This window comes from Prionailurus viverrinus, chromosome F2 (genome assembly GCF_022837055.1).
Source record: "Prionailurus viverrinus isolate Anna chromosome F2, UM_Priviv_1.0, whole genome shotgun sequence".
Lineage (NCBI taxonomy): Eukaryota > Metazoa > Chordata > Mammalia > Carnivora > Felidae > Prionailurus > Prionailurus viverrinus.
In genome coordinates this window covers 49,549,132-49,571,735 of record NC_062578.1, presented here as the reverse complement: position 1 = coordinate 49,571,735, position 22,604 = coordinate 49,549,132, and the positions used below count along the sequence as shown (strand labels likewise).

Here is a 22,604-nt window from a genome sequence, read left to right as displayed (position 1 = left end):
GAAACAGGCTCCAGGCTCTGAGCCATCAGCCCAGAGCCCGACGCGGGGCTCGAACTCCTGGACCGCGAGATCGTGACCTGGCTGAAGTCAGACGCTTAACCGACTGCGCCACCCAGGCGCCCCTGCAATGTATTTTCAATCATATACCCTAAAATATTTAAAATCGCATTTTTCAACAGTTTAGCTTTAGAAATAGACTGAGCTAATTTGACTTACACAGTACAGGCAGAACCAATGAACTTCAAATCATTGAGACAACTCTCAATTACAGTGATCTCAAGAATCCAAACAGAGGGGAAAACACTGGATGAGTGCTCTCACTAATTGTTTAAATCTGTCCAACAGTCTGGACATTAGTTGGCTATAAAAACACTGAAATATTAGGAGTCTAGCAAATAAAAGGCCAATTTTTACCTTAAAAACAAAATAAGAAAAAAGATACCTAGAAAAAGGTATTATTTACTCATTAAAAATAAACAGGGATAAAACTTTTCACTTCCATTATTGTCAGAAAAAAAAAAAAATGTTTAAAAACCACAATGAACTCGGCTTAGAACTTACAAAGTTGTAAATAATGTCACTCCCATCCTAAGAGTAACAAAAGGCTAAATAATCTACAAAATCATAACTTTTCCTGAGCCCTTCAGAGAGTTGAGGACATAAGGCAAACAAATAATCTGAACTGCAAACAGCAGCAAGCCCCTCCAAAGAGAAATGAAGCACACTGCTCCACCTTCGGCAGAGGAGAGGAGAAGGAGAAAGAGGGGCCACCATACAGGCAGGTAAGAGGAAATCAGTTAAAATTTTAACGAATTGTAAAAGGCTAGGTGTGGGCTCACATGACAGTTTGGAATAGCTAAGGGCCCAGACTCAAGGAAAGCTCACGCTCACTCGCAAGCACTTTTCTGCAGGCCTCTCCTGGGTACTTAGGAGGAAGATTGCGAGCAGGCCATGAGAACAAAGAACCTTTAGGGGTATACATGCTCAGGTGTAAAAGAGGTACCTAGTGGCTGCTGGGGTACAGGCATAATTCCCCAGACTATCTCTCCTAAAAAAAAAACCAAGCTATGAGCCACAGGGAGAAGAAGGAAACTCTGTAATCCCAGGGTAAAGGTAGATCCCCTGCAGCTAAGGAAAAGTTTAAAGGAAAAAAAACTCTACCCATGAAAGAGGGACAGGAAACCATCTTCAACCAACATCCTATTTTCAAATCAATGGCCTTTCATCACTAGGGGAGGGATGGAAATTCCTGTCCCAAACCTATCAGAGATACAAGCGGATTTACTTCCATGGGAATAAGGACCTAAGAACTCTGAGCAAGCCTCATCCATAAGACCCAGGTGGCGAGGTCCCATCAAAAACAAAGAATAGGAAAACAGAACAGAACACCCTTGCCCCTGCCACAAACCTAAAATCAAGAAATAAGCATCAATGATCTACTGCCGGGGAAAAGGCGAGAGTATAAGGAGAGATGCCCCCTCCACGCCACTCCCCCCAATTTGAAGACTGCAATGCACTAAAAATAATGATGGCAACAACAAAGTCCAAACCTATCTGAACCTGTGACTTGATGATGATTTAACTCCCAACACTAACAGTCTGACAGAAAAGTCATGCCCACTTTAAGGCAAAAATAAAATTCAAAACCATGAGACTCAAGAAAAAATTGTATGGAATAAACAACCCATTGTCAAGAGATAAAATAATATAATTAGATTCAGAGATGACAAGAATGATGGAATTATCAGAAGATTTCAAAATGATTATAATTATTAAGGTAAAAGATCCATAGAAAAAAGTGGACAACAGGCAGGACCAGATGGGGTACTGAAGCAGAAAGATGGAACGTGTAAGAATCATATGAAAATGCTGAAAATAGGAGTGGCTGGTTGGCTCAGTCAGTTAAGTGTCTGAGTCTTGACTTCAGCTCAGGTCATGATCTCCTGGTTCGTGGGATCAAGCCTTGTGCCAGGCTGCGTGCTGACAGTGCAGAACCTGCTTGGGATTCTCCCTCTCCCTCTCTCTCTGCCCCTCTCCCATGCTCTCGCTCTCTTTCTCTCTTTCTCTCTCTGTCTCAAAATAAATTAAGAAAAACATTTAGAAAAGAAAGAAAATGCTGGAAATAGAAAACATGGCATTATAGATGAATAATTTCTTTGATGGGCTCATAAGTAGACTTGAAAGAACCAAGGAAAAGACCAGTAAACTTGAAATAAGTCAATAAAAAATATCCAGGGGCACCTGGGTGGCTCAGTCGCCTAGGTATCTGACTCTCAGATACTTCAGGTCATGACTGGAGGTCATGACCTCATGGTTTGTGAGTTCGAGCCCTTCGTTGGACTCTGCACTGACAGCATGGAGCCTGCTTGGGATTCTCTCTCTCTCTCTCTCTCTCTCTCTCTCTCTCTCAAAATAAATAAACAAAAATTTAAAAAAAATCCAAACAAACAAAAAAGAGTCAAAATGAAAAAAAAAAAAAAAAACACATAGCATCTAAGAGCTCAATTGATCTAACATATGAAATTGGAGTCCCAGAAGAAAAGGTAGAAAACAGAACAGAGGAAATATTTGAAGGGATAATGGCCAGAATTTTCCAAAATTAATGAAAGACACCAAATCACAGACACATGAACTTCAAAGAACCCTTTGTAGAACAACACCAAATACACACACACTTAGACACAACATACTCAAACTGCTAAAAACCAAAGAAAACTATAAAAGCAGCCAGAGAAAATGACACATTATATGTAGAGAGCCAGTGATAAAAGTTACAAAAGATTATCTTTCAGAAACCATAGAAGTTAGAACACTTTGTAGTAACATCTATATAAACTACTACAGAAAAAAAAATCTGTCAACCCAAGATCCCATATGCAGTGAAATTATGCTTCAATAAATAAAGGTAAAATAAAGACTTTTCAGGCAAAGAAATGTTGAAAGAATTTATTGTCAGAAGACATTAACCACAGCAATTTAAAGTAAGTTCTTTAGGCAGAAGTATGATATTCCTTGAAAGGATCATAGAAACCTAGAACACATAAAAATAAGTGCTTATACTAAAAAGGGGAAAAGTCTCAAATCAATTTCCTAAAAAAGAAGAGAAAATTAAACCAAAGAAAGTATAAGAAAAGAAATTTTTTAAATTATAAAAGAAATCAATGAAACTAAATGCTGCTGCTTAAAAAAAAAATCAATACAGGCGCCTGGGTGTCTCAGTCAGTTAAGCATTCCACTATTGGATTCGGCTCAGGTCATGATCTCACAGTTCGTGAGTTGGAGCCCTGCATCAGGCTCTGCACTGATAGCATGGAGCCTGCTTGGGATTCTCTCTTTCCCTCTCTCTCTGCCACTTCCCTACTTGCTCTCTATTTCTCTTTCAAAATAAATAAAAATAAACTTTAAAAAAAATCAATAAAATTAATAAACCTCTAGCCAGAATGATCAAGAGAAAAAAAAAGGGAAAGAGAAGATAAAAATTAACTAGAGCAAGAATGATACAGGGAACATCACTACGGACTCTACTGTTAAGCAAAATTAAATGTAAAAGATTACAGGGGCACCTGGGTGGCTCAGTCGGTTAAGCATCCGACTTCGGCTCAGGTCATGATCTCGCGGTTCGTGAGTTCAAGCCCCGTGTCGGGCTCTGTGCTGACAGCTCAGAACCTGGAGCCTGTTTCAAATTCTGTGTCTCCCTCTCTCTCTCTGACCCTCCCCCGTTCACTCTCTGTCTCAAAAATAAATAAACGTTAAAAAAAATTTTTTTAATGTAAAAGATTACAAGAGAAAACTACAAACAATTCTATGCCCATAAAATTCTACAACTTACATGAGAAATAAACTATTTCCTTGAAAGACTGAAACCAGCACACCTCACTCGACAAGAAACAGATAGCCTGAGAAGTCCTATATGTACTAAAAACCTTTAAAAATAAAACTGCAGTTCTCACTGGCTTTAATGGTGAATTCCACCAGATATTTAAGGAAGAAATAACACCAATTCTACATAATCAAAAATAAGAAAATAGAAAATAAGGGAACCCTGTGGGACACCTGGGTGACTCAGTTGGTTAAACATCCGACTTTGGCTCAGGTCATGATCTCATGGCTCATGAGTTCCAGCCCCACATCAGCATCTGTGCTGACAGCTCAGAGCCTGGAGTCTGTTTCAGATCTGTGTCTCCTTTCCTCTCTGCCCCTCCCTGGCTCAGGCTCCATCTCTCTCCTCTCTCTCTCTCTCTCTCTCTCTCTCTCTCTCTCTCTCTCTCTCTCCCTCCCTCTCTCTCCCTCAAAAAAAAAATAAATAAATAAACATTGAAAAAAAGAAAAGGGAACACTTCTTTTCTAACTTCCTAAGGCCAGCATTACTGTGATACCAAAACCATATGAAAATATAACAGAAAATTATAGGCCAATATCCCTCATGGAAAGATGAAAAATCCTCAATACAATATTATCAAACCATGTTAAAGAACAATACATCACACACAGGTGTACCAGGTTTATCCTGGGAATGCAAGGGTTGATTCTACATTCTAAATTTAAGCAATATAATTCACCCTATTAACAGACTAAGGGGAAAAACATATGATTCTGTCAAAATATATGGAGAAAACACTTGACTCAGCAAACTAGGAAAACTTCCTTAATGCAATTAAGGGTATCTATAGAGAAGCCTATAGTTAACATCATACTATATTGTGAAGGATTTAATGCTTTCCCTCTAACGTCAGGAATAAAGCAAGGTGTTCTCTCTCACTACCCCTAATCAACACTGAACGCGAAATCTTAGCCCGTGCATTAAAAAAATAAAAAGCATAAAGATTGGAAAGGGGGGAAAAAACTGTTTGCAGATGGCATAACTGTCTATATATAAAGTCCTAAAGAAACTACAAAAAATCTCCTACAATAAATGCGCTTTAGCAAGGTCACAAGATAGAAACTAAGTATAACCCCCCAAAAATTGTATTTTTATATACTAACATTGCATTAATTGGAAATCAAAAATTTTAAAAGCAGTCTGCAATGGCATCAAAAAAGAAGAGAAAAGAAAGAAAATGCTCAGGTATAAATTGAACAAAATATATCCAGGCTTTTTTGTTGTTGTTGTTGTTAAGTTTTATTTTATCTTTGAGAGAGACAGCATGAGCAGGGGAGGGGCAGTGAAGGGACACAGAGGATCCTAAGGGGGCTCCACGCTGTCAGCAGTAAGCCGGCTTCAGGGTTCAAACCCACAAACTGCGAGATCACGACCTGAGGCAAAGTCAGACCTTCCACATGGGCTTTTTATGGTGGAAACTATAAAACTACTGTTAAAAAGGATGAGAGGAGATCTAAGTAATAGGAGAAATATGCTGTATTCATCAGTGAGAAAACTCAATATTGTTAAGACATCAATTCTCTCCAAATTGATCTCTCGATTCAATGTTATCTCAATCAAAAACTCAACATGATTTTTTTTAAGAAATTGACAAGCTAACTCTAAAATTTATATGGAAAAGCAAAACACCTACATTGGCAAGATATTTTCAAAAAGAAGGTTGGAAGACTCATACCACCTGATGTCAAGACTTACTCTAAAAGCTCCAGAGGTAATCAAGTCAATATTTGGTATTGGCAAAGAATAAACACATACATACACCAATGGAAGAGAATAGAGTCCAAAACAATCCAATGCTTAAATGATCATTAATTAAAAAACAAAACAAAACAAAAGGCTGTCAAGGCAATGGAGAAAGAATAATCTTCTAAGCAATAGGAAATTCATGTGCAGAAAAAGCAATTGGAAATTTATTAAATTTATTAAATTTATTAAATTTATTAAATTAAATTTATTAAATTAAATTTAATTAAATTTTAATTTAAAAATTTAAAAATTAAAAAAAATCAACCTCAGGTCGCCTGGGTGGTTCAGTCAGTTAGTTGAGTGACTGACTTTGGTTCAGGTCATGATCTCACAGTTTGTGAGTTCAAGCCCTGCATCGGGCTCCGTGCTGACAGCTCAAAGCCTGGAACCAGCTTCGGATTCTGTATCTCTCTCTCTCTGCCCCTCCCCCACTCGCACTCTGTCTCTCTCAAAAATCAATAAACATTAAAAAAAAACTTAAAAAAAAGAACCTCAACTCATGTCACACATTATACAAAAATTAATTCAATGTATTACATAACTGCAATCAATGGATTACAGAACTAAATATAATGACTAAAACCATAAAATTTCCAGAAGAAAACAATGAAGAAAATCGTGGCCTTGGGTTAAACAAAGGCTTCTTAGATAGGTTAGGTTGAAGTCTTTCTTCAATAGTATGCAAAAAATGTGAACCAAAAAGCAGCCGTTGGCAATATGTAAATGAACGAGCAAGGCTGTGTCCCAAAGGACGTTATTTATAAACACGAAATTCGACTTTCGTGTAATTTTTATACTCACAAAATGTCATCATTAAAATTTTTTTTTCGGGGCGCCTGGGTGGTTCAGTCGGTTAAGCGACCGACTCTTGGTTTCTGCTCGGGTCAGGATCTCTGGGATCATCAGTTGGAGCCCCACATCGGGCTCTGTGCTGTCTGAAAGTGCATAGTCTACTTGGGTCCTCAGTCTCCCTCTCTTTGCCCCTCCCCCATGCACTTGTGAGCACCCACATGCTCGCTCTCTCTCTCTCTAAAAAATAAATATATAAACATTTTTAAAAATTTTTTCGATCATTTTTAGGTGTAAAAACCATTCTTAACTCACCACTTACACAAAAACAGTATTTGGCCTGCGGGCCGTAGTTTGCCCACTTCCTTACAATAAGAGCTAATTTATATGACATTCTAGAAAAGGCAAAGTTATAAGGACAGAAATCAGGGACTGGAGTAGAACAAAAGAACTAACTGCAAATAGGCACAAGGAATTCTTGGGGGTGAAGGAAATGTTCTATATCTTGCTTATGGTAGTAGATATTTAACTATGTTTTTTCAGAATTCACTGAAGTGTATACCTTGAAGGGGTGAATTTTACTGCAAATAAATCATACCTCAAAAACCCTGACTTTAATAAGAGTTCCTTTCAAAGTGCTAACCTAAAGTCAGTAAGTTAAAAATAGAACTCTCTAAGTGAGTCCGTCCTAGCTACTTAATTACAAACATTAACTTCCTTTTCACACCTAGTATCAATACATTTAAATAGCTAATGCCAGTTTCACTAACTTTTCCTGTAACTTCAAATACACTGTTTTACCCTGATTATCTCCCACCAAGTTTAAGTGAAGCTTTGCTAACACAAAACAAGCACCACTACAGGAAGTTCAAGTCCATAAAATGTGTGCCAGAGCAGGTGTGAGTTTAAGTGGACCAGTGGATGAGCTCTGCATCGGAGTTGCTCCCGCCACTTAAAATTATCTTTCCATGTGTGAGATACGCTGTACATTTCTATTGTATACCTGTTGATATGCTTACGATCTCTGACATTCCTCTCAGTAAACGCTCCAGGAGAAAGAGAAGGCAGAAGGAAGAGGAAAATTAGAAGGAGCGGGGTTTGGTTTCAGATCTAGAGGCACTGGAGTACTAGGCAAATTACACACTGGAACAAAAAAGCAGAAGTCTATCTCAGTGAACTGTGCTAAAATATAGCATCTCCAGGGAAGTGGAAGCTCCATTTCACCCATGGGGAGCAAAGTTAGTAATCACGTATCCCTAAGAACTATTTAAAGGACTCTGTTTGAAATCCTCTTACAGAAAACTGTAGAAATCCCAGGACTGCAGCATTAAGGCTGCAGGATGGGATCCAGTGGTCCCAGCTGTGGGGAGAGCAGAGATAAGCTGCAATCCAGGGAGGACACGACAACAGTTTGAGGTAACAAGGGAAGATTTAGAGAGATTTTGTATATTCATCCTTCCAAGTCCTATAAAATGAGAAACTACTGTACGTAGAGTCGGTGGGGTACAGGCAAATTCAGGAGCTCTACTGCATTCCTTGCCAAGAAGAGCGTATCCCCCCTGCCCCTTTAGAAATATGCAAAATTCTCTCTCTGCTTCCTCGCCCCATTATTCTCCAACCACTGTAATCTGGTTTCCGGTCTGCTTACTAATTCTCACAAAGTTTATCAATGGTCTCCCTGTACCTAAAATTAGTGAACAAAATTTTTAGTCTTGATCTTACTGAGTTCTCAACAATATTTGAAAATATGTTCAACTATGTTCATTGCCCCCTTGGCTTTCATGATGCTCTCCTTGTTTTCCCATATCTGTGGCCTTTCATTTTCTTTTTCCTTCAGAGGTCAAGATCCAGGCCCTCTTCTTTTCATTCCTTGGTGTCTTCTTAAGCAGCCTGATCCCATATCCAAGGCTTCAATTTCCACCTACATACAAATTACGTATAAACATAAATGTCCAGCTCAGACTTCTCTGAGCTTTAAAATTCAATTGCCTACTCAACATCTTATCTGTAAGTCTCAACGCCACCTAAAATTCAACATGTGTAAAACTGAACCCATAACTTTCCTACACAAACCAGATTCCCTTCCAAGTGTTCCCTATTTCAGTAAATGGTGCCACCATTCAATGATATGGCCTGAAATCTAGAAATGTTCCAGAACGATGTCTCTCCCTCACATACATAATTTATCACTAACTTTTTTCCATTTTACTTCCTACATGTGTCTTGAATCCTTCCGCTTGTCTCTATATCCCCTGTCAATACCATAGGCTTTGTTACCATCAAAACCCACCTGGTCTCCTAGCCAGTTTACTCACATCCACACTTCTCTGCCTCAATCTATTGGGCACACAGGAAAAATTACCTTTCCCAAAAGATACTGTTTAAAATGCTCTAATGGCTTCTGATTGTGAAAGAAAGAAAGAAAGAAAGAAAGAAAGAAAGAAAGAAAGAAAGAGAAAGAAAGAAGAGAAAGAGAGAAAGAAAAAAGAAAGAAAGAAAGAAAGAAAGAAAGAAGAAAGAAAGAAGAAAGAAAGAAAAAAAGAAAGAAAGAAAGAAAGAAAGAAAGAAAGAAGGAAGGAAAGAAAGAAAGAAAGAAAGAAAAAACTTCTTATGAAGACTTACAAAGCCTTGAATATTCTGGCATACATTCCCTTTTCAACCTCAAGTTTTGCACTGTTTCTTTACCCTCATTCTGTTAAAGCTATTCTGGCTTTCTTTCATTCTTCAGACTCATCATTGGGTATCTCATTACTGGTCTTTGCGCTTTATACATGCTCTGGCTTCCACCTGGAATGGATTGCAATGCACTCTTTTTCTTTTTTTTTTTTTTTCCTTTTGCTTTTTTTAAACCTTAGGTATCCAGAATAGCTGATCATAAGCTTTATGGCACTGATCCATGCTTGGCTTCTATTTTAATTCATTATTTTCCTTTTCCCAGTGTGATTTCCCTTCTATCGGATAACCAGTCTTGTATATTTACATAAATGGCATTTTGCCATTTACTTGTTTCTGCTTATGTTTGTCACTTAACTTTACATTTTTATATTTAAATCTAAAACTGTATAATGCATATGGTGTTTATGGTGTATCAAGTAGATAGGTACTATTATTATTAATCCTATTTTTATTGCTATTCTGCAGAGAATCCATTTTGCTCATGATCACACAGATGGTAAATCATTAAAACCAGATCCAAATTCAGTGTTGCTCCAGAATCCATGCTTTTAACCACTACAGTTTTTGTATCTAGTTCATGCATTTAATGGATGTATAATGTTCCATTTACATAAATCACATTTTATTCATCCATTTATTTTTTTAAGTTGGCCCTTTATAATTCATTACGATACAGTATTTCTGTAATGATGTATTCATAAACCCATATACACGCATACCTGTGTAAATACTCATTTTATTGCACTTTTCAGATATTGCATGTTTTACAAATTGAAGGTTTACGCCCTGCATCGAGCAAGTCCACTGGCACCATTTCTCCAACAGCATGTGCTCATATAATGTTTCTGTGTCGTTTTGGTAATTGTCACAATATTTCAAACTTTTTCATTATTATTCTATTTGTTACAGTGATCGGTAATCAGTAATGAGAGCATTTTTTAACAAGACAGTACTTTTTAATTAAGGTATATACATTGGTTTTTTCTTAGACAGAATGCTACTGCACACTATGGACTACAGTATAGCACACACATAACTTTCATATGCACTTGGAAACCAAGAATTTCATTTGACTTGCTTTATTTCGATATTCACTTTACCGCGGTGGTCTGGAACTCAACACACAAGAACTCTGAGGTAAGCCAGTATGGTTTTCTCTGGGATATACATGCAGGAATATGGTATACATACTCAGGCTCACTAAATATTTTGAAACTGCTCTCCCAAGTGGCTTAACCCGGTTAGCATACCTGCAAGAAGGGTACGAAGGTTCCAGTTTTTCTTGTCTGTGCCAGTGTGTGATATTATTTCACTTCTAATATTTTTTCAGCTTTAGTAGATACAAATTGATGTGGTTTTGTTGGGGTTTTTTTTTTTTTTCAGTTCATGTTTTTCTGACTTCTGATAAAGTTCACGCCACTGGACTGCCTCTCCTATGAATTGTCTATTCACTCCATCCTGACTCCAGTTGCATCCAATACTCTGTTGGATTTCCCGTATTTTCCTTGATGATTTGCAGTAGGATCCTATATAACCTATATGTTAATCATTTATAAGTCAGGCAAAACAAATATCCTAGTCTGATGATTGTTAATTTTGTACATGATGTCCTTTGTTAAACAGAAATCTTTAATTTTGATATAGTCAAATACATCAATTTCTCCCTTCAGGGTTTGTGGTGTCAGTGGCTGGCTATAAAAAATTCTTACTTATCCCTAAGTCAGTCACAAAAAAATTCTGGTTTCTTCTAATAGCTTTATAATTTTGCCTCTCACATTTCGGCTTTTAATCGATCTGAAGTTTATTTTTATATGTGATATGATGCAAGGATTTAATTTCAATCTTCTCCATATAGAGATTGCATTTTCCCAGCACCATTAAATAGTCCATCCTTTCTTCCACTTATTTGTGATGGCAATCTATCATATACTAAGTTCCCACATGTGCATAGGTCTATTTACAGACTCTGTATCCTATTTCATTGATTTTTGTGCTGTTCCTACTCCAGAACAACACTGTCAGAACCAAACTCCAAATACAATGAAGGGTCTAAAAGATTTAAATTTAATATAAATTTAAATACATAACTTTCCAGTGATATAGATCAGAGATCAGCAAACTCTCTGTAAAGAGCTAGACAGTATATATTTTAAGTATTGTGGACTATAGGGCCTCTGTCACAACTACTCAGCTCTGCCCTTAGGATGTGAAAGCAGCCACAGACAATACAAAAATAAGTAAGTATGACTGTGTTCCAATAAAACTTTATTTACAGAAACAGGCAGCAGGCAGGATTTGACCCACACACCACATTTTGCAGATCCTGAATATAGACATAAAAGTCAAAGATACACTTTAATTTAAAACATTTATTACAAATAAATATTTAAAAGATGTACACATCAAATTATAAATATTGCTTTTTCCACTTTATTGCTTCATAAAACTATTTTTTCCAAAATTTTTTAAAGATTTTATCTTTACGTAATCTCTACAACCAACATGGGTCTTGAGCTCACAACCCCAAGATCTAAAGTCTCATGCTCTACCAAGTGAGCCAGCCACGCACCCCTATTTTATCCAAATTTTCATGTGTATTTTCCACATCAATGTCTCCATCATCACTAAAGCCACTCAAGGAACTCAGTGTTTTCCAAAGTAAATTTTCTTCACTTCTGAGTTACTTGAAAAATTGGAACTTTTTAATCTATCGGTTCCTGGAAATCCTGCTATTCCTGATAGTTTTATAACCAACCACAGATGTTTTTGTGGCTGCTGCTGTTTTCTTACTCATCTCATAGATATGTTTTCATGATCCTCACAAGCTAACCATTTACATGACTCCTTCTTTAATCTTTAAAAGGTTTGTTTACCACAACTTCCAATACTAACCATTGTGAGGCCATACCCCCCAGTAACTTCTAGACTAACGCTTAATTTCTTTATCTCCCCTTTCACAGATTCCATCGGGTAATATCTATAGGTATAAGTATATTTGTTTGAGGTCCTTTCAGGATAATGTGTCTTCACTCAGCAGTACTTTGTAGTTCAAACTAATCCTGGGCTTTCATAATAAGACAGATATTGTTAACAACTCAAAATAAAGCCATTTCCTTTTACTAATGGGATAATCTCAGGGGGGAAAAAAAACAAAAAAAAAAACAAATGTAAAGGAATGCCACATATTCCAGAACATATACTACCTGGGCCTTTGTAACTCATTTTGATATCTGGCAAAAGGAATCCTCCTCTTTGCTCTTCTGTTAGAAAAATTTCTTTGCTATTTGTAAATGTTTTTCTTCTACATAAATACTTTAATCCTTTAATCCAATCCTCTTGAAACTCTTGGTGGAATTTCTACTAAAATTGCATTGCATTGATAGATTCGTTTTAGGAGATTTGACATCTTTACAATGTTGTGTCTTCTCTCCTACTAACACATTAAGTGCATTTATTGCCAACCCTCAAAAGACAGTCACCACCTATACGGCTTTACAGGTGAATTTTTTAACTCAACTTTCTTCATCTTAACTCTCATCTACCCCCAAGGAGTCCATAAATATATGGGTTTTTTTTTTCCCAATTTAATTGGCTCCTTTATTGACCTATATTTTCCTTGCATTACATTCTGTGCATTTAAAAACATTATTTTGAGATGGAGCCTATAGGATTCACCAACCTGTTAAAGGCATCCATTTAAAAACCAGATTAAGGACTTCTATAAGGTACTCTCATGTTTTATACGTTGTTTCAGAAGAAAAGCGAAAGAAAGTTCCCCGACAATTTCATGAGGCCAATGTAACAATGACACTTTGTACTCTTCACTTCCATAATTCCTCAGTATTCTCACTGCACTTCCTTGGAAAACTTCTCCTTAGCATCTCTGACTATGTTAAATACCTCCATGAAGTATTTTCAAAGCACTATAGTATACTATAGCATTTCCACATCCTTCCTTTTATTCATATATACGATTATTTGATTAATGCCTATCTCTCTAATTAGAAAATATAATTTGTGAGGATTATTTTGTCTGTTTCTGCTGTCCATTCTATCCCACTGAGAAGCATGATCCATGGCCCATAGCCACGTCCTCAATAAATATTTACAAATGCTGAATTAACAATGAATACACAAATGTGTACTATGTGTACCCTATTTTATAAGTGATGGAGCAAAAATTTAAAGTTGAATATGAGCCAATCTTGTCATCAGTAAGATAGACATATATGAACAAGTATAGACCTAAGATGAATATCAATAAACTATAACACAAGGAAAAATGAAACATATACTAAATAAATATGTAAGAAAAATGGTTTTGAGGGGCGCCTGGGTGGCGCAGTCGGTTAAGCGTCCGACTTCAGCCAGGTCACGATCTCGCGGTCCGTGAGTTCGAGCCCCGCGTCGGGCTCTGGGCTGATGGCTCAGAGCCTGGAGCCTGTTTCAGATGCTGTGTCTCCCTCTCTCTCTGCCCCTCCCCCGTTCATGCTCTGTCTCTCTCTGTCCCAAAAATAAATAAACGTTGAAAAAAAAAAAATTTTTTTTAATAAAAAAAAAAAAAAGAAAAAAGAAAAATGGTTTTGCAATACAAAGAAAAAGCCATTAATTGTGGATGGTGTTGGCATGACTTCATAGAAGACTTCTATGACGTCACAGATGTTTCAGTTTTTAAATATCCTACACATCCTGGACTTTAAGGATATGCAAAATTGTGATAGGCAGAAAATGAAGACTGATTCAACCTTTAGTATTTCATATGCAAAGCATGGAAACAGACGGAGAATTCAGGAAGTTGAGAGTACTGTCATTTGGCATAAAGTGTGTATGAGAAAAGAAGGGGAAGAGAAATATAGTGGGAGATGCCAGAGAGGCAGCCTGGGCGAGAATATCTTGACTTCCTTGCTAAGAATCATTCCCCATATTATCTGATATTCAACTTAGTTTGTCACATTACAAGTTATAGAAATCAGTAAGACACAGATGAGAAATATCATAAAACTATCTCGAATAAATCAGATATTTGGCCCATTCCTTGTATGCTAAAAACATTTCTCCAAAACAGTTTGTAACAATTGCATACACACACGTAAACCCACATTGAAATACTCTTTATATTAAAATTTAAATGAAGTTCTTTAGATAATAATTCTTTATATTTAATATGTATCTTTAATACATGACTTTGTTTTTGTGTTTCATGATAACCAATATCCAAAAGACAAGGAAATTCAGAAAGTCCATTTCTTTTTTTTTTTTTTTTTAATTTTTTTTTTCAACGTTTATTTATTTTTGGGACAGAGAGAGACAGAGCATGAACGGGGGAGGGGCAGAGAGAGAGGGAGACACAGAATCGGAAACAGGCTCCAGGCTCTGAGCCATCAGCCCAGAGCCTGACGCGGGGCTCGAACTCACGGACCGCAAGATCGTGACCTGGCTGAAGTCGGACGCTTAACCGACTGCGCCACCCAGGCGCCCCCAGAAAGTCCATTTCTTAAAAAAAAAAAAAAAAGAAAGAAAGAAAAACCTTTTATATAATCGCCAGATATAGAATCTTTGGAATTGAAATGATTATTTCATTCACAAGTGAAATCACCTCGATGCTACAAGCTGAGGTTTAAAAGAAGTAAAAGTACACTCATAGCTTATTCTTGACATTAGGCAATGATTCATCTTCAATATGAAGATTCCCCTTTCTGATGCCGAGGGGAAAGTGCATTTTGTTGCTTCTCTGAAATTTGTATCTTAAGCAAAAGTATTCAACAAATTCAATTCTGGGGAAAAAATGACAAATAGAAGAAACATTTTAAGACCACTATAAATATTCCACCTTCAACTTCTTTCTGCCCAACCAAAATAAAGTACTTCTTCGAAAAAGACATTAGGAAGTAAAACACTTTTATACACTGCTCCTGAGTAAAACACCATTTGCTCATTACCTAAAAAATAATAATAAACGGAAAAAGAAACTCTGACCCCATTATTTACATGTTTTACAGTTTGTGCTAAGTATATCACAGTTAATCTCAGATTGATGCAGATAACTGTAAACCTGGAACTACGTCATGATACAGTAACACAATTGCTATCTATCTTGATGGCAACCAAGATATCTGAATAATAATTCTAACATTTACATTAGAACAATAATGTTCTCCTACAGTTCTCCAAGCACATCCTGCTCTTTCACACCTTTGCAGATGCTGTTCCATCAAATAGAATAAAATTTACTTTTTTTTTTTAACTTACTACACTCTTTCAATAGTCAAGACCTAGCTCAGATTTCAGCCATCCTGTCTGATCCCCACCACGAGGCAGAGTCAAACATCCACCTTGAGGTTGCACTTCTGAACAATAGATTTTATTGTAATTATTCTTATGTATACGATCTGTCAAGGACCATTCATCTTTTGCCCAACACTGTGATTGTGACACACACTAGGTAATTAATATGTGCCTTCTTAGGCACCATATTAATTTACTTTTCTTCTGAAACAACATATGAAACACGAGCGTATCTTACAGAGGTCTTTAATCTTCTTTAAATGGATGCCTTTAACAAGTTGGTGAATCCTACAGATTCCGTCTCAAAATAACGTTTTTAAATGCACAGACTATAATGTGAGCAAAATATAGGGCAATAGGAGCCAATGAAATACCAAACTGAGTTGAGGTATTTTGAACAAGAACAATTCAGTATTTCAAGGAAATCTACAGCAGGGAAAAATAAAGATTCTTCTCTAAACACGGTCTAAGATCCTATTAGCTGTATGAGACTAATGGGATTTTAACACAGACTTCAGAGTTACTATCATGAGTAACTAAAATAACATATGAAGACAACCTGGCTCAAAGTTTCCCCATTCTCTCTTCTCATTTATGTGTTCTTTATGTCTGGGCTTAAACTTGGTTGGCTCTCTTCCTTATAGAAGAAGCATCTGTTCCCCCATGTTCTACATTACCTATGTTACAATGTTTTAGTATTATAGTATTGTCTGAGTGTCTATCCTTTTTATCTTCAAGGAATAAAATTATCAAATACAAAACTAGTATTACTGTATTCTCACTCTTCTTAACTATGATTATTATTCCAACGTTTACACTGAAAACATATTGGGGCGCCTGGGTGGCTCAGTCGGTTGAGCGTCCGACTTCAGCTCAGGTCATGATCTCGCAGTTCGTGGGTTCGGGCCCCGCGTCAGGCTCTGGGCTGACCGCTTGCTCAGAGCCTGGAGACTGCTTCAGATTCTGTGTCTCCTACTCTCTCTGCCCCTCCCCCGTTCACGCTTTGTCTCACTCTGTTTCTCAAAAATAAATGTAAAAAAAAAAAAATCTTAAATTGAAAACATATTTATAAAGCCTTTTTTTAACAACCCAAATCTGTGGGGCGCTTGGGTGGCTCAGTCGGTTAAGTGTCCAACTTCAGCTCAGGTCATGATCTCACAGCTTGTGGGTTCGAGCCCTGCATCGGACTCTGTGCTCAGAGCCCGGAGCCTGCTTCAGATTCTGTGTCTCCCTCTCTCTCTGCCCTTCCTCTGGTCACGCTGTCTCTCTCTCTTCCTCAAAAATAAATAAACATTAAAAAAAAAAAAGCCCAAATCTGTGAAACTAACGTTAATTTAGGACTTGTTTATTTAAAAAAAAACCTGAAGCATTAAAATAAACATCATTTTAACACTGATTTTCATCAGAGAGTGAATTTAAAGTAGAGCCTTCTACAAGTTTATGGCATGCAATTATGGAATGTTATCATTAAGGGTAGCCACACACTTTTTTAAGAGTGCTTTTCAAACTGCAGACTACAACCCAGTACTAGGACACAAAATCAATTTAGCTGGCCAAGGCTCACAATTTTTTAACAAAATAGATCAGCACATTGGAAGAAGTGCAAGTAAGCATTTCATGCCAATCTTGTTTCTATTGTGCATTAAAATTTATATGTAGTATGTGTATACTGGGTTATAGTGCAAAATATATTTCTCTTTATGGATGGAAGTTTAAAAAAAAGAAGTATGAAAGCCACTGCATTATTAACCAGCCGAGAGAAAGAATGAATGTCCTTTTATGATAAAAGAATAAACATATGCCACATACATGGCCATCCCAGTCACTTAGCACCTCGCTCATCTGAACTTCTATGCAGCTCCCTAAGTGACTATTATAACCCTAATGTTTGTTATAAAATACAAATCAGACCATATCATCCTATGCGCTGTTACTCCCTTTCTTGGCCAGATGCAGAGGCACCAAAACATCAAACAATAGGGCATACTCAAGAAATAGTACCTACAGCATTACCAAATAAATAAACAAGACACTAGAGACTAACGACCCAGACATAATGCTTAGCTTTGCTATTTGCAAATATTTTAAAATCGCTTACGTACTTCATTTTCACAAATAACTACAAAATTCTCCTCCAAAGTAACAGGAAAAAAATAACGGCAACAGAATATATATAGCAGCACTAATCATAATAACCAAAAATTGGAAAAACCTAATTGATATGCATATCAATAGTAAACAGGTAGATAAATTGTAGTATATTCATATACTAGAGCACCATACAACTATGAGAATGAATGAAATACAGCCACATGCAATCATTTAGATGAATCGCACAAATATTATGTTGAACCAGATGGCACAGATCCGACAGAATATACACAACATGATCCCATTCGTATAAAACATACATTATTTGTATGATCTGTAGTGCTAGATAAAAGGATGAAGTTACCCTTTGGGGTGGGAAGTAATCTTCCCTGGAAGGGAGCATGAGAAAGAGATACTGGAGGGCTGGTGATGTTCTGCTTCTTGCTCTCAGTAATGATTTCCAGATATGTTCGCTGTCTGGCAGTTCGATGAGTTGCATATTTTCACTTTGTACACTTTTCACTACATATGTTACATTTTAATAAAAATTTTACGCGGCAATAAGCACTTTGCTACTTTCATCAATTTTTCTAAATGCATTTTCTGATTAAGCAATCTATCATTCATAATTCTTATTTATATATCCCTTTCTTGAGCCAAAAGGAATTTAAGGCGGTTCAAAGGTACATGACTGAGGTGGTCAATTTTATTTTATTAATTTTTTTTAATGTTTATTTATTTTTAAGAGACATAGGGCACACATGTGTGTGTGCACGAGTGGGGAAGGGGCAGAGAGAGAGAGGGAGACACAGAATCTGAAGCAAGCTCCAGGCTCTGAGCTGTCAGCACAGAGCCCAATGTGGGGCTCGAATTCACAAAGTACGAGATCATGACCTGAGCTGAAGTCAGATGCTTAACCAACTGAGCCACCCAGGTGCCCAACGTGGTCAGTTTTAGACTAGACTGAAGAACATCTAAGTTAGGCCTGGAAACATACCATGCGCAGGAATTCATTCACTCTCTTACCACTGCAGGTCAACTGCTTTGACCAGTCAAGCACCAATACGAAGCACATAGCTTACATGAAAACATCTTTATCTATCTCATCCTCAATCTTCAGAAAAAGCAGCAAGACCAAGTGGAATTTTTAAAGTAAAATTAAATTAATAATAACCTCAAGGACCTTTCAATTTCCATTGCCATTTGCCTTCAAAACAAGAAAATCAACCCTTCTTGAGGTCATCAGCTCTCCCTTATGACTTAATAATAGCATGCCAGGGCTCTTAGAAATTTCACCTCTGACCCTAGATCTAGCTCCATTGCAAGTTAACATGATTAAGGACAGCCATCACAGAATCATGATACACTCATTCTTATCAACAACAGGTATAAGCATCTCCAAAACATTCTTCTAAGGTACTCTCTATGACCTGAAATCTAGAGATTTAGTCTTCTGGAAGAGACGGGAAAGAAAAACTACCCTGCAGTCTTGAAGACTGTAACATGCCATGTTAACAATTAGCGCTTCAAAATGCTGATCCTTGGATTCATGCTTTGCACCTAAAAAGACATAAATAATTTTGCCTATGGGGCGCCTGGGTGGCTCAGTCGGTTAAGCGGCCGACTTCGGCTCAGGTCATGATCTCGTGGTCCATGAGTTCGAGCCCCGCGTCGGGCTCTGTGCTGACGGCTCAGAGCCTGGAGCCTGTTTCAGATTCTGTGTCTCCCTCTCTCTGACCCTCCTCCGTTCATGCTCTGTCTCTCTCTGTCTCAAAAATAAATAAACGTTAAAAAAAATTAAAAAAAATAATAATAATTTTGCCTGGACTATTGGAAATCTGCTCCATCAGGGGATCTTAAATAAGAGGATCTTTTTTTAAATTTTTTTTTTCAACATTTATTTATTTTTGGGACAGAGAGAGACAGAGCATGAACGGGGGAGGGGCAGAGAGAGAGGGAGACACAGAATTGAAAACAGGCTCCAGGCTCTCAAGGAACTCAAGGAACTCCAGGAACTCAAGGAAGGATGTTCCTTCCTTCTAGACATTTCTGTATTTGAGTCTTTGTCATATTATTAACCCTAACCTTCAGTCTCATAAAAATTAGACCTTGATCCCAAGTCATTTCATCAGCTTCAACAGAATCAACATTACCAAGAGTGGGGACTAAAATTGTAGTTATCCTTGTTTAGTAGCAAATCTTTACCTTTTGGCATCCTGAAATTTCCATCTCATTGCAATAAATGAAAATCAAACAAACTAACAGTAGTAGATGTACTACTGTTCATATTATAGAGATACCTCTCTTCATGACCACATGGAGGGTCTTTCTAGACTCCCTTGCAGTTAGTTAAGTGCCTTGTGACAAGTTCTGGGAACAAGCTGTGAGCAAAAGTGACCAGTCTTATGTAGGTAAGAGTAAGTTCTCCATTCTCCATTCTCCCCATTCTCTCTCTTCCTCCACTGGCTAAGTGTTCCAGTTGGCTTACCAAGAACACAGAAGCAGCCTGGATCCCTGAATCGCCACTTTAAAGAGAAGTGTTCTTCTATAATCCTATAAATAAGTGTCAGTCTTTTAGTGGGCCTGTATCCTGGGCTATGGCCTTCACAAGTGCTTCTGAGTTTCTTTTCCCCTTTCAGCGAGGTGGGACGGCTAGAGGGGGCTGCAGTGGGGCATTTCCCTTCTCTCACATTGGCTAGGTCCCCTTGAGAACAAAAAGCTCTAGGAGTATTTCAAAATGATTACTTTTACCCTCCTCCCTGCTGAAAGTGTGACAGAACTGTTCACTGATCTTCACCTTGAGAACCTGGTGAGGTTCCTACAGGTACAACTCACAAAATCAGAGGGGTACCAGGGTGGCTTAGTCGGTTAAGCATCCGATTTTAGCTCAGGTCATGATCTCACAGTTCGTGAGTTAGAGCTCCGTGTCGGGCTCTGTGCTGACAGCTCAGAGCCTGGCACCTGCCTCGAATTATGTCTCCCTCTCTGCCTCTCTCTCTCTCTCTCTTTCTCTCTCTCTCTCTCTCTCTCTCTCTCTCTCTCTCTCTCTCTCTTTCTCTCTTTCTCAAATAGACATAAAAAAATTTTTTTAAAAAAACTCACAAAATTGGGGAGGTTGGGAAGGGTGTTCCCTTAAGGCTGGGCTCCCAGGAATTTGTAACCCTTAAGTCAGTCCACACCCAGCCTTCAATAGTTCATCAGTTGATAGTTTAAGTTTTCCTACCAGATCCTAGTTCCAATAGTTTCTGCTCCCAGTAAGCTGTGGTTCTTTATTTGCCTCTCCCTCCACATGGCAGGGCACTGATTTGCCCTGTGATCTCAATTATACGATAGATCTTGAGTTGTTGATTTTCAATTTGTTCAGCTTTTTCTTGTTGTGAGGATGACAGTAACAACTTCCAAACTCTTTACATGTCAAAGAGGAAACCAGAAATCTCCACAATATTGATTTTCATTGTTTACCAGCATGTCTTTTTCCCGCTTGAATGAGAAATAGTTGTGAGAGCAGAAACCATAGTCCTTTTATCTCTGGATTCCCAGTAATCTGCACAGTGTGAGAATTCTTCAGGGCTCAATCATGGACCTTCTTATCTGCTCTTCTTCACACACTCACACACTCTCTAAGTTCTCTTCTCTATTCTTTTGGCTTTATGTCCACGCGGACAACAGCAAAAGTTATAACTCCAGTCAATCCAAATTCTCCTTCAAAACAAGCCAATTTATAGCATCTTAAACATAAAAAAGTTTAAAACTTAAGTTCCTGTGGCTAGTGCTATCCTGTGTGTCCGTTCCCCTTCTTGATCACAGTTAATGGCATCACCACCCAATTAGTTCCTCCAATCAGAAATCAGGCTCCTTGGCTCTTTTCTCTTCCTTACTAGCTTCCTCCATATCTATGACACTAATAATGTATCCCCATTCCACTGCTCTTCATTTTCACCGTAATCAGCCTAGTGCAAGTGATCATAATTCCCACAAGTCTTTCAGAAAAGCTTCCTCACTGCTCGGTCCACTTCTATTCTCAGTCACTCTAGCCATAGAGCAGCCAGATTGATCTTTGTACACAAAGTAAATCAGGTCACACCCATGTTTTAAAGTTTCCAATTCTTTTCCTTTTATACTGACACAGATCCAAACTCTATTAATCTCTATAAAAACACTGCCTTCTCTGAGTCCTACCTCTGGAACCTCGTCTCCCACTACACTCCATCTTGCCCACTGAATGACAGCCACACTGGTCCTCCTTGTCCCTCAAATCCTCTGCTACTTAAAAATGTTCACATAGGATGTTCCCTGTGCTTAAAACACTCCTCCTCTTAGCACTGTTTCCTATTAAACGACTTCATAATCAAAGAGAAGTGCAATATTAAATGGCTGTTTGATTCAAATGACTAAAATTTTAGATTTTCCTATTTCCGAGGTATATTTATTACTGTGTTACAACACGAATAAAATTGTTATTACATGAAAATTCAAAACAAACTAATCCAATTGATCAGTTTTAATTAATCTGTATTTGAAAACTTTCTAACTCAATTTGATATTATGGTAGATATTGGGAACAAAAAGTTACAGTAACAGTTGCATTACAAAGAATTTAACATTTTTCTTTCCTACTAGGCCCATCCTTCATTACTCAGGGACTTGTTTTACACTTTACATACAACCGACATTATATTGCCTTTATAGAAATTTTCCCTCATTTTGATGCTGATGCGAAAAAAAAAATAGTGAAAAAAAGAGAAAGTAAAATTAAAATTATTTAATTTATATAATAAGGAATTTCCACAAAGGCTGAATGGAATGACACCTGAAACATGGCTCAATTGACTTTCTATGCCTTAAAACTGATTCAAAGTCAGAGTTGGACACACTGGTCTAGTTATACCTACAATTTCGCATCAATTACCCATATTAAAATTAGTAAGTCTTCCTGTTATATTAAAGAACTACAAAATAAACTCCAAAAACACAGACTTCAAGAAACTTACATTATTATAGCTTTGAATGACCACAAAATGAGACTTCTATAAATTCATGAAAATGAAATTACTGTTCAAAAATTATCAGATGTTTACTACTATCTGATAAAATATCTACTTAGTTATTCTACTATGAGGATGTTTATATGGAGTAT

The 22,604-nt window shown here is 37.4% G+C and overlaps 1 protein-coding gene across 1 annotated transcript in view; it reads right to left on the bottom strand.

Annotated features, from left to right (window-relative positions):
- The window catches only part of LOC125156200 (regulating synaptic membrane exocytosis protein 2-like), a 184,693-nt gene that overhangs the window by 63,253 nt on the left and 98,836 nt on the right, over nucleotides 1-22,604 (bottom strand). The window lies entirely within an intron of this gene.